The sequence below is a fragment of the Pinus tabuliformis genome, chromosome X, assembly GCF_031772625.1.
Source record: "Pinus tabuliformis cultivar Carrire ecotype Pingquan chromosome X, CPIR1, whole genome shotgun sequence".
NCBI classification, from domain to species: Eukaryota; Viridiplantae; Streptophyta; class Pinopsida; order Pinales; family Pinaceae; genus Pinus; species Pinus tabuliformis.
Genome location: NC_142308.1, coordinates 272,922,037 through 272,936,214, shown reverse-complemented (window position 1 = coordinate 272,936,214; position 14,178 = coordinate 272,922,037). Strand labels below are relative to the sequence as shown.

At 36.3% G+C, this 14,178-nt stretch overlaps 1 pseudogene; it reads right to left on the bottom strand.

Moving 5' to 3' along the window:
• Positions 1-10,392: 10,392 nt before the first annotated feature.
• On the bottom strand, positions 10,393-12,568 carry LOC149139441 (eukaryotic translation initiation factor 3 subunit B pseudogene; annotated as a pseudogene).
• Between the last annotated feature and the right edge of the window lie 1,610 nt (positions 12,569-14,178).

Genomic DNA, 14,178 nt, shown 5'->3' with positions numbered 1-14,178 from the left:
GTAATATAAATATTGAAACAATGATATATTTACTTTGGCAAGATTTCTTGAACATTAATTCCTCTATGCCCCTTCGATCTCTACTGATACGATTAGAGACAACTTGTTCGTTGCATTTAACACTTACACAAAGGGGGATTTTAAGATAATTTTTTAAGACAAAATAAATCTTTTGTCTTAAAATTTTCAATACAAGGTGCTAGTAAAAATGGTAAAGGTAAAGGATTAGGGGTCTGTCTTTACACTATGGATGGGTTCTTTAGGAAGCAGAGCAATGGAGGCCGACAACAACTGATGGGATTTAAGGTGATGGAGGCCAAAAACAGAGGTGCGCTTCATGAGAGGCACGGGGGCTTCACTGACAAAACAATACTATATCATGTGTGTTCATATTGGGGCAAAAAAAATGAGAAAAACCTAAAATAATATATTAACTATATAATAGGGGCTAAAAGGGGTTTTTAATGTTATCTCTCTCTCTCTCTCTCTCTCTCTCTCTCTCTTTCTCTATATATATATATTAGGTATTGTTTGTTCGATATATTGGCCAAGTGGAGGCAAAATTACAGGTGGGAGTATGTGAATCTTTCCTTTGTAGTTTCAACTACTCCAAAGGGTAGCGAAGTGAACTTGGGGTTGAGCCAAAAAAACTAGTACAGTAAATTGTAGGAAGAGTATGCCAAGCAAGGGTGAGGAGGATAGAAAGCCTATTTAAAGCAGGAGAGAGGAGCCCTACTGCTACTACTTTATATTAGAAAGCGAAGCCTAATCATCGACCTAGAAGAAATATTGGAAGTTGGTTCTCTAACTGAAAGCTGGGATGTTGCTATTGCTTTTGTTGTTGGTAGCGGTAATGGACTTGGTTTAGCGGCCCATTTATTGTTTACTTTAGAAGACCCCTAAACATAAAATCTCTCTTGGAATTGTAGGTGAAGCATTAAATTCCCCTACCACTACCTGTTGATAGATTCACCACTCTAGTGCCATTATTACACAATGACTCCTTCCTATTCATAGTTGATTGTATTCCAAGCACAAACTTTTCCTCTGGAGTATTGACTACTCGAAAGGGCAGTGAACCTTGGGTTGAGAAAAAAAAATAGGCACAATATTATGGGAGAGCACAACGAACGTTTCCTCTGGAGTATCGAGAGATCGTAGCAAACTTTGGGGTACTTCCTAAGACAATCAGCAAGGCAAGATTCATCAATTTGTGGCGTGGGCTTCATTGCTGAGTTGCAATGCAGTTTATATTGTAATAGGTTCAACTATTTTATATGCATTATGAGGTTATCCACTGTAATGAATACCAATTGACCACATTTTGTAATAATTTTTTTAATCGAGTCATGTGGATATTTATGTCATAATTTATAGGAGAGTTAAGAAGTTAACAATCATCTTGAAGTTTATCATTTACATGCAAATGAGTCTAGAAGTAGTAACATGCCCTTCACATATAATCATCTTGCTATGAGCTTTGAAAATCTCCTTAACGAGGCTAGTTCATCAAAAACCCCTTTTTGATTGTATGTGTTTACTCTTCATTGTCACTTTTATTCTCATAGGGGAAGGAAAAGAGGTTGTCTCTAATCCAATCCAAGTTCTTAGATCTTCCCTCCTTTTCTTGATACCGATGAATTAGGATTGATTAGTATCAGAGCTTACTTCAAATATGAAGTATAAGTGAATGTTCTTCTAATATGAAGCAACCTAGGATTTAGCCAATCACCTAAGCTAACTACCATAAGATGCTAGATGAGGAAAACTTGCTTTTGGAAAAGGTGCTACTTTTACTTTTGGGTGTTTCTCGATGATCGGTCCTAAGGAAGACCTAACTAGACTACTTAGGATGCCAGAATACAAATCCAGGTATGGACCCTCGACTTAATCACTATGAATAGCGAACTTAAAAGAATATAAAGTTTTCATTTTCATAATTATATGTTGTTGTATATTCCCTTTATTGACTTGTTGTGAACAATGGGTATCTAATAGGTACCTTGTTTCCTTGACATCATCCCTTTTGTGCGGAAGCTCAGGTTTATTAATAGTAGTTTGTCCATTCCATTAGTACAATTTTAGTCTAGTTTGACCTTAATGTAGTGTTAGTTTAGTATCTCCTTGATATAATCCCTTCTTTATGTCTGTTCGTGTTAGATGATCTAGATATGCCTTCTATGTTGTATTTATCATGTTTATCCAATAATGGATGGTTAATCAGGTTCATAACAGGGAAACACATAATGGATAGTTAATACGGTTCATGGACATGCATGATTCGATAATATCCATGATAAGTTATGTTCATCCTTACACATCGGGGCTTAGGCTCTATTTCTATGTGAAATTCTTCTCAATAACTCATGGAAAGGTCTCTATTTCACTGGTATTAGTATGTATTTCTTTGCCCAATTAATCACTTATAACAAGTTCAAAAGCAGGTTGGAAGAATTACAAAAACCCTTTACCTGTATTGATTACTCTGCCTAGTTAATCAGTTCTCACAAGTACAAAAACAAGTAGGAAGAATTACAAAACCCCTGCATCAACCAACTCTCCTCTCTGTTTGTTTGAGGTTAAACACCAATGGTGGAATTCTGAGGTGAACAAGAGGATTTGTCTTACATATCCTCACATGGAAAGGCCTCTGTTAGGCGTTATGTAAAAGCAAATAGCCATGCCTCAAAGTGGAAATCATTAATAGGATAACATATATGACATCAACAATACGTATAGAGAAAAATTTCATATCTTTTTCCATTTTTTATTTTAGAAAATTCCATTCTCTACCCCTTATAAAAGGATAACTAAAAAAGAGAGTAACTAAAAAAGGACACTACAGTAAGTAAATCATTTACTTATTGCTTTACATTTTGTTCATGGAATATCACTTTATTCCATCCAATGAACTATATGTAAAGAAATGAGCCAACCATTGGCATGCTAGATGGTGTTTAGTATTTCCATCACAATACATCTGAAGATACTTTAACTACCTTGAAACTAGGTGTCTAACTCCCTAAATCTTGTAGATTAACACCTTTCAAAAAATTTTATAATCTTAAACTACAAAGTGCCTTGGTTTTGTGACGAGAGCTGCTTGTAACTAACTGTGGGAATTTTTCACAACCATTCCTTCCTAAAACACCTTTCAGATAAGCATTAAAGGCAAAGTAGCATTGCCGAGTGATCATAGATCTAGTTAGCACAAAATGGAATCTCTTTATTTTTCCATATAGGTTTCCATAAAGTTGATTACCAGATAGGTTTGGGCTATAAACTATCCTCCTCATATTTCATTGACACCTAATCATCAGGATTGGGTGAACAAAATGTAAATACATAAATAAGTAATGTGAACAGTCATCGGGAGATGAAGTGAACAGTCTCTCCCTCATGTATATAATGAAGACCAACCTGAATGAATATACATATGAATTAGTTTTTCTTTGAGGAGTTACTGCCTAGTCTGACATGGTATCAGAGCCAGCACCATTTTTAGTTTCCCTTTGTTTTGTAACTCCCTCCTGCATATTCTGCTTATATTCTGCCCATGTTTTGCAGGCTAACATCTCTGTCATATCCCTGCGAAATCTCATTCATTGTTTAATGTATTCGTTGAAGTACATTAAGGAGTCGATTCGTTGTGTGTGAGTTCCATTTTGTTGTGTGTTATACGCATGTATTTTCTGCGAGCTTCAACCCACAACCTGCGCTCTACAATTACTTCACCATTACCAATGTTTACCACAGTTTTGTCCACCCATATGTTGAACGCTGCCTGTAATATGATTTACGTTGCTCACTCCATATAAATGCTGTTTCATATATGATTTATGCTGCTCCCTCCTGGTATTTTTTAACACTGGCCTAAATGGCGGCCCTCTCACAAAGTTTTAGAAATGAGCCCTCGCAATATTAACACAGGAAGCAGCAAGTTTCTGTTGCCTAACTGCATTATTATGTCACAGTAGCTGCCATCCCAAGCCTTTTGCATGGATCAAAGTAGCTCGCTGGATGGTTCACGCTACTACTTTGAAGGAGGGTGTACAAACGGACAAGGCACCAGCAGCATTGGGTCCCTATTCTCAAGCAATTAAAGCTAACAATATTGTATTTGTTTCTGGTGTATTAGGTCTTATTCCTGAGACTGGAAAGTTTATCTTAGAAAATGTGGAAGACCAAACGGAACAGGTTCTGAAAAACATGGAAAAGGCGCCGGAGTCTGAATGATGGTATATATGTTGAAGTTTTTTTGGCATACACATTAAAGTTTCTTCACATAACATTGGCATATACTTTGAAAGTTTTTGGTATATACGTTGAAGACTTTTTGGGCATGTAAAATGTGTTAATAGCCACGCGTTGAATGTACTTTGAACACTGTTGAATGTACTCTTAACACTGTTTAACACATGGAATTGTATTGAAGTTTTATGGTATATACGTTGAGATTAGATTGGTGAAGACCAGATTCAGATAGCTTTGTTGCCTTTTCATGTAAAACAATTCAAGAACGTTGCGAAAAAAAATGATGAGGAAGAGATTTGAAATCTTTTGAGAATGCATAGCTGATCTATGTTTTATATTTTCATTAAAGACAAAGACAGTACAAAGCCCTATATGGAGATAATTCCCTTTTGAATTGTAATTAAAAAAAAAAAATTACCACCAGAAGTACAATTTTACTGTATATTAGCAGAAGTATTTTTCTATCAGCAGAAGTTTTCTCCACAAAAGCATATTTTTGCTAGCAGAAGTACATTTTTTTACAGTACTCAGTTTTTTACAGTACAAGATTTTTCAATGCATTCAATCATATCTTCTTCTGAAGAGGCTACGTACCTCACTCATAAAGAAAAGAATCTTGCCCAAGATTCTTCCAGAGGAAGATATTTCAGAGGCAGGGGGGGCAGACATTCTCAAGGAGAAAAGGCAGATTTGCATTGCATTCACTGCAAAAGAAATGGATCACATGATGCCTCTACATGCAAGATACCATGGGACACAAGTGAGCAGAAAAGAAACCAACAGAAAGGTAAAATTGATGATACAGACAAAAGTAAAGCACCTGAATCTGCTCACTATGTTTTGGCACAATGTAATATTGGAGTAAATGAAGATTTATTTAATGCTTCACTTGCTTCTTGGAAAAATGATTGGTTGCTTGATTCAGGAGCAACCTGCCACATGACTCATAGAAAAGATTTTTTTGAAGAATTTACTGACAATGTTGATGGAGCAGTATACTTTGCAGACCAATAAAAAATAAGGCCATCAGGGCTTCGCACAATCAGGCTTAAACTGCCTGGTCTTCTAGACTTTCTTCAGCATCGTGTTCTATATCTCCCACAGCTCAAGAGAAACTTGCTGTCCTTGGTCCACATCTGCCAGAAAGGTCACTCCATTCATATGTTTGATGGCAAGCTTGAGGTAAGAAAAGCATCTGACCACTCACTTGTCATGAGGGGAATAGAAGAAGAAAGGCTTCTCAAGCTGCAAGGAACCTCTTCTCGTGCACAACATTTCTCATACAATTCTCATCATGAAGAAAGTACACTTCCATCAAGTTTATTATGGCATGCTAGATTTGGACATTTGAACTATGACAGTGTCCGCTTGTTGAAGAAAAATGGTGTTGCTGGTTTGCCTACAATTCCTAGGAAACTTAAGCAATGTGATGCTTGCATCCTAGGAAAGCCTAGCAAACAGTCTTTTCATGATTCACATTCAAGAGCACATAGAAAATTTGAACTCATTCATTCAGATTTATGTGGTCCAATGCCTGTTCCTTCTGCAAATGGAAATAAATATATGATGACATTTATTAATGACTACACCAGAATGTGTTGGGTTTATTTATTGAAGAACAAATCTGATGCTTTTCAAACATTCAAGAATTTTCATAAATGGATTGAAAATGACGCACAATCTCATATTGGATCTATTCGCACTGATAATGGAAAAGAATACACATCAAATGAATTTGAAAACTATCTTCACCAACATGGGATCAAACATCAAACAACTATGCCTTATAATCCCCAATAGAATGGTGTAGCTAAAAGAATGAATAAGAAAATCTTGAATATGGTACGATCCATGCTCTTCTTCAAAAATGTAAAGATAATGTTTTGGGCTGATGTTGTTGCATGTGCTGCATATATAAATAATAGATGTCCATCTAATTATATTAGAAACAAGATTCCTTATGAAATGTGGTATGGACATGTTCCTTCGGTAAAGCATCTCAGGGTCTTTGGTTCCACCTATTATGCCTTGATACCAAAGGTACATAGAAACAAACTTAGTGCTAGAAGTCGTAAGTGTATCTTCCTGGGGTATTCAAACACCTCCAAAGCATACCGTCTCTATGATGAAGTAAATAAAAAGTTTGTTGTATCTAGAGATGTAATTTTTCTTGAATCATGCAAAACTGACAATGTTGTTGAGCAGCAACTTGATTGCTTGGATAGATTCGCAAAAGCAAAATCATTTCAAGAATTTGATAATCAGATTCCACATCTTAAGGGGGGATTCCTATACTAGATCAACATGTGGAATCTTCTTCTGAAGAACACTCTCCCCTGCATGAAACTCCAACAACAGATGATGCTTTAAGTGATGTGATTGATAGAATTGGGAGACTCAATCTTGATTTAGTCCCAACTCAATCAACGGAGAAGCCTGGCCCATCTGAGAAAGGTCCCCCAAAGTGGCTAACAAAGACACTTGAAAGTGTTCATCCTAATGAGGTTGGAAAGACAGGAACTCGAAATTCAAACCGACAAAATGGAGGTGATGTAGATGACTCTAATTCACCTGTTGATATGGAGGTTTCTTATGATTGTGAATTGAACTTGTCTACAAATTTTGAACCAAGTTCCTTCAAAGAAGCTGCTTCTCATGATGAATGGAAAGAAGCGATGCAAAAGGAGTATGATTCCCTCATAAAGAACGACACTTGGAAGCTAGTTTATCCTCCATTAGGAACCAAACCAATTGGCTGCAAGTGGGCATACAAGAACAAGTATAAAGCTGATGGCTCACTTGACAAGCACAAAGCTAGGCTTGTGGCAAAAGGTTTTGCACAGAAGGAAGGGGTCGATTATGAGGAGACTTTTTCCCCCACATCAAAATGGGCTACCATCTGGACACTCTTTGCACTAGCAGCTCATAACAGTTGGAAAGTCCATCAAATGGATGTAAAAACTGCTTTCTTAAATGGAGATCTAAAAGAGAATGTTTTTATGTCTCAGCCTGAAGGATTTGCTGTGAAAGGACATGAACATAAAGTATGCAAACTTTTGAAGTCCTTGTATGGCCTCAAACAAGCACTGCGAGCCTAGTATGAAAAAATAACTGAGCATCTTCTGAAACTCAATTTCAAACATTTTGATCTTGATGATGCAACTTTATTTGTCAAGAAAGTTGGAAAAACAGTTGTATATCTTGTGGTATATGTAGATGATATTTTAATGACAAGGAACAATGAAAGCTAAATTGCATCCATAAAGAAGGAATTGGGGAAAAGTTTTGAAATGATTGATTTGGGCTATGTTCATTACTATCTTGGTATTGAAGTAACCGAACATCCGAAGTCCATATTTCTTTCTCAAAAGAAATACATTGGAGATCTATTGAAGAGGTTTGGCATGACAGAATGCAATCCTCTTACTACTCCAATGGAACAAAACTTAAAGTTCACATCTATTGAAGGAAAAGAATTTGAGGATGTAACAAAGTATAGACAACTTGTAGGAAGTCTCAACTACCTAACTACTACCAGACTAGACATTTCATTTGTTGTTGGAATCCTCTCCAGGTTTATGCAAAAGCCTTGTGAGGGACATTGGTCTACTGCAAAAAGAGTTCTAAGGTACTTGAAGGGAACTCAAGACTTTGGAATCAATTATACACAGGTGGACGACTTCAGCTTGATTGGATACTCTGATTCAGACTTCGATGGAGACAAAGAAACTGGGGTATCTACTTCAAGATAAGCTATGGGTCTTGGATCAAGAGCTGTCTCCTAGAGATCACGCAAACAATCAGTTCCAGCAGATTCCACAACAAAAGAAAAATACGTGGCAGCAGCTGAAGCAACAAATTGTGTGGCTCAGGAAAATTCTTGAAGATTTGCAGGTAAAACAAGTACAATCAACTCCACTCATGATTGACAATACCTCTGCAATAAAGTTGGCCAAGAACCCAAAGTTCTATGATCAAACGAAGCACATCAATACTAAATATCATCTGATTCGACATCATGTTGAGGCCAAAAAAATCCATCTCCATCATTGTTCCACTAATGAGCAAATTACAAACATCTTCACCAAAGCGCTTGGAAGAGAAAAACATGAATGATTCAGAATGATGCTTGGACTCACCAACATCCCTTCAGATTAAGGGGGGGAATGTTGACACTTAATCATTAGGATTGGGTGAACAAAATGTAAATAAATAAATAAGTAATGTGAACAGTCATTGGGAGATGAAGTGAACAGTCTCCCTCGTGTATATAATGAAGACCAACCTTAATGAATATACATACGAATCAGTTTTGCTTTGAGGAGTTACTGCTTGGTTTGACATATTTACATCTAGCCCATTTCTTTAGATATCTGTGAACAATCAGTTTGTTGCACCCTCTATGTAAACAATTCATTCACAATTTGTTCACTAAATGCATCCTAATTGGCAGTAACCCCCCACAATAGCTTTGATGAGTTTATAAAAGTGATCACCCATCTTTATTCTTTGCATCTCCTTCAACCTAGATTCGACTATTAGATATTACAAGCCATACTGAAGGTATTCCCAAAGTTTTTATTCAGTTAACCATAGTACCTCATTGGGACATACTCTTAGACTTACAATTAGTAAACATATATGAGATTTAATTTTGAAGTTGTACTGTGAATCCTCTAGCCTGAAGGTTTTATCTAAAAGCCACTAAAATGTATTGGTGTCATATTTCCAAGTATTAGACATTAAGAAATTAGGTCACGTCCTTTACTATGAGCCAATAATAGTTAAGCTCATTCTACTAATCCCATGCTTAACATTATTTTCTGCCTTACACCTATAATGCCACCAATCATGACAAGAGGAGACCTAGTAATGGTCAATTTGAAAAATAAAGAATAATGTTTTCACTACCCAATAGCTTGTCTTGAAAAAGTCAAAGAAAAACATTGGCAGTGCTCCCTTATTGTCCGTACTCTTTTATTTTGATGTCCTTGAATATTAAACTATAGTCAGTGTTTCTAAATTGGGATGTTCATATTCGAGATTGCTCTAACCTGACATGATTTGAGTAGTAATTTACAAATTTAATCTTAAAGCTTGTAATATCCAATTTGGATATGATCCTTTCTTCCATGCAAATCCATGTTCTTGGTCCACATTACATTCCTTTATCTCCACTAGAGTCATAATCCTTGCTCTCCAATGTTTGTATAACTTGAATCTGATTGACCAAATGTGAATCCTTGTTTTGTGTCCTTGCTTCTATGACTTCAATTTAATTAACTAAATTACAGAGATATAAAAATAACCTAGAACCAACACTAACTTATGAATTTTTATTAATATCATATTCTTAGTCTCATAAAGATAATTACTATTGTATAAAACAATCCTAGTTAACTATTTTCTCAATAAATTTTCAAATATTCATTACTAACTTTGCATTTAACATCAATTTCAAACTAGACAATTGATGATAAAATTATTCATCGTTGAAGGCTGATTATGATTACACTCCTCTTTTGGGTTTTGACCCTTGGACATGGTAGCTGGGCCTGATATCTCTCTTGTACATAGTTTCCACATGATATCAATATTATATTCTTGGTCAATGCTCTAGCTCTTCCTCTATTTCCTTGCCATGATCTCTATCAAATATAATTCCAACCACTCTTTCATAGAAATTATAATCACACTCCTAAACCCTAATATATTATAATCACACTCCTAAATCCAAATAGCATGTGGGAGACTGAGAAGATGCAAGATTCTTCTTTCGATCTAATGCATGTGATTTGATTACTACCATCCAACCCTATAATTTCTATAGAAGATCCTAGTTAAGCTTATCTTTTATTACATAAAAAAATATGCCTATGCAAAAGAGTACCCTCAAAACATTTTATCATTCAGTAAATAATAGATCAAACTCTCAAACTGCAATTTTTGTTTTGAGAAATTGGGCATTTCCAAGCCCATACTACAAAACTTTCAACAAATTAGTATCTCTACTATTATGAATGTGACAAAGAAAACAATTGAAAAACGTTGCATTTGTGCCCAAGCTATCTCCCTACATGGAGGCACAATCATATATGCCTGTATGGAGGCACAAATAGATTCATGCTATACAGTGACTCAGTCCAACTTCTTAAAACCAAATGAAGCAATCTCTTCAGCAACATCTACTAACTCTTCAACTTCAACTTCTTCTGTTTCATATTCCTCTTCTTCATCACTAGGCTCTCCATCACGTAGTTCCTGCCTATATAATTTCTCTTCCTCGTGAATATGTTTCCATTCATTGACCCAGACCTTCCAATCCTCTTGCAATCTCTTATGTTTCTCCCTTTCTTGCTCACTCAACAACAATGAAACATCCTAGTCTTCAGCCTCATACTTCTTGCTATGCTTTTTCAAATTATTAGAAATATCCTCCTCTTTCTCTAGGCTTAGAAGAGAGGGTGTCCTTGGATTCCATATTAGATTATAGGAATGATATCTGGGAATGCAGTACAACATCTTTCCATTGAAAGGTCATATGTTAAAACCATTTTCCATTTCATGAACAGTTGTGACTGTTGTTGCAGCATACCTTCCAGTGGGATCCCATTCATTATCTATTGCCATAAAATGTTCACCAGTTGCCATTGTCTCAAGTTCATCAAAATTGTAGAATTCAAGGAGAACATTTAAGGTTTTTAGCCCTGCAAGAATAATAAACGGTCCAATGGGGGACCAGTAAAGAGAATTTGCTTGTTTTCCTTTAATGGTAGCCAGCTTGGAAACCCGGCCCACATTATTAGGGCTCCTCATTGAATAGAAACTAACATCTGGCCTGGGTCCATCCCCGTGGATAATAGCAAACCTGTGGCCTTTGGGCTCCCAAGCGAATGCAATGATCTTGTCATTCTTGTTCTCTAATTCCAGAACCTCTATGGGGATATCTCTTTCCTTTATTCGGAAAAGTTCAAAACCTGTGTATGTACTTTTCTTTGTCTTTGTATAGCGGTCCACTTTGACTGTTAAAGTCCCCATTTCTTTTCTAGTACATTTGGAAATCACTTACAATAAACAAATTTTTCTGATTAAGTTCTTCCCTTCTAGGGATTTGTACAAGACTCACTTTTGCAGGTTGGTTACCACCACCTCCCTCTGGAACAAACAAAGCTAGTAATTGATCTATTGGTGACTAAATTAAATACATTACATTATCATCTTTGGAGGATTTCTTATCTAGTATACTCATGGTATCTGTTTCATACACACTGATGGCATTTTTCCCAATGCGGGCAAAGTATTTGTTATATTTGCCACCAACCCATCTGAATACATGCCAAGACACACTAGTAACATTGCCAATTCCACCAGCTGCAAAACCATCAACTTTTCCTTTAAAATCTCTCAATACTTTAGTGGTCCTCGCTTCAAAAATATTTAGGGTAACCCTCTCTGTATCTTGAGGATTACCTGGCTCGTGGCGGCTGTAAGTAACCAAAAAAATTTCACCAGGAGAAAAATCTATCAACTTGACCTGTGGATGTGCAAAGCACGTCAAGTAGTTAAAGCTTGCACTGCCTCCCCAGATAGATTCTCCATGCCTATGCATTTTTTCCAGGTATGTTCCAAGAGATGGCCATTGGACAAAGCTTTCACTCCAGTATCCATGGCAGTAGACCATATCTAGTTTGAGTTTCTAGGATCATTCCAATAAACTTATGTGTCAGTGTTCACATGGATAATAAATTGATCACATCCTTTCTCATCTATTAGCCAATGTTATAAATTTTCCCCAGGTGTATATGCCTTCGCTTCTGGAGGAATCCATTCATTTGATACTTTCATATATTTATCAAAATCATCAAACATGTTCACAACAAATATGTGGGATTTGTCCATCTCATATCTATTTGTTTGATCTTTTGTTGTTTGTGCTCCCTGAGGGGTATTGTACTCTATCAAGAAATATCCTCGAGTCTTCTAGGATTTGGGATGGATTAACATCCAAAGCCCCCTATCCCTAATTGTACCAATCTGCCCAGAGATCTTGGTAACAATACTTTCGAGTTTCTCAAACTTCTCTGGAGGGACAACTGGGATATTTTCTAGACTATACAACTATAATGTTTTGAACCAAATCAAACTCTAGTGAATATTCCTCTTCCTCCTCATCCTCACTTTTGATGCTGAAATATTCAACTAGAGGAAGTTGTATTGAATCCAAGTCAACATTGGAGAAATCGATGTTGATTTGTTGGATATCGTTACCCAGGCGATGGGGAGGCACTGCCACAAACATCTCCATGATCTCCATGCTTCATTCTAATCCCTTCTACTTCTTTTGGACTCAATATTGAAGCTTATACAAGGGTAGGAAATGCATGCGTAGCTGGACACATATGCGATACTTTTGATAAACAAATCGCTTTTCGCTTATATTAGTATAGTTTGGTGAGTGATATCTAGCTATTCAATCATTTGGGAAATATCAAAAAACCCATAAGTATTGAAGTTTCAGTGTAGAATCCAAGTACTTTCACATATATTAACCCAATCTCGTAAATGATCTCCACTTATTCAAGAGATTCCAAACAATTCCTTGTTAATGGCATTTTCTGGATTGAACGCAATTGCATGTGGGGTAGCCAAAAAAATTGAGATCTACAAATCACATTGTTTATGCATCCATCCTACAGTGATCGTCTTCTTCTTCCCTCCAAATGTTAGCTCTAAAATTCAAAATGGGTATTGCAAAGGGAACGATAAATACCTATGGAATTCTAAATTTTTTTAATTTTTTTAATTTTCGTTAATAATATACATGTGAAGATGTTGAGAAAGGGAAATGACTAATGGATCTCTCTTTTTAATTTCTATTAATGTGTAAAATAATGAGAGGGAATTTTGTTCGTTTTCTTCTTGCGGCGCTAATTAAACATTATTTTTGTTGAGATGCTTATTGTTCATTATGAAGGATTATTTTTTTCCCAATTTATTTTGAAGTCTCGTTATGTTTAAATCGACCTAGATCCATCTTATATCAATCTATTAAACATAGATTAAATATTTTTTTTTCCTCTAAAAGAGGTTTGCACATCAGATTTGATCCACATCATATTTGATCCTTCATGACACATGGTAGATTCAAAATTAAGATGAATATAAAATGGGTTAATTATAATTATAATGATATTTATTAATTTTATTATTTTATTTTATTTTTTACACCTTAAGGCATTTATTTGGGAAGAACTCCCCTCCATGCCACTCTGTACCTTCATGCACTGTTGATTTTGGTGTTAGATGATGGAATTCATATTCTTCATTCGACGATGGTTACAGGTTTTGGGTGGCGTTAAGTTAGGCAGTTTTTTAAATGGTGGGACACCCCTCTTCTCTGAGTCGTAGCACTAGTTGTCTTTCTACAAGATAAGTTTCCTCAACCAAGTAGTGGTTGGAATGGTACGATAATTTTATAGCTACCTCGCGCCAGTATCCGATTTTTCCTCTGTAGACTATCTTGAAGCTCTAGGTACCGATTCTATTCGATTCTGCAAAGTTCATGGTCCAAGTTTCGAGCTTAGCTAAGGTGAATTCCTTGGCTCTGTCAGTGCACTTTCTATGGGTGGAGGATGTTCTACTTCGTTGTCACCTTATTTCTCTGGAGCTCTGGTGTTTGAGAGAGCCAAAGTGAAGCTAGGCAATGGTGGGATGCACTGAGTTGTGGACTGGGCCTTGACAACTACATGTTCTCTACTATATGCACCATAACACTACAAATATGCCGAGAAAAGTCCCATTTCTCCCACCACAACAAACACCACTAACCCCCAATTTACAACTTCTCTTTTCCCAGGCCCTGAAACTGCAACTAGAGTCTTAAAATTGGGATTTCTAATAAGCATGCGAAACAAATGTGCTCAG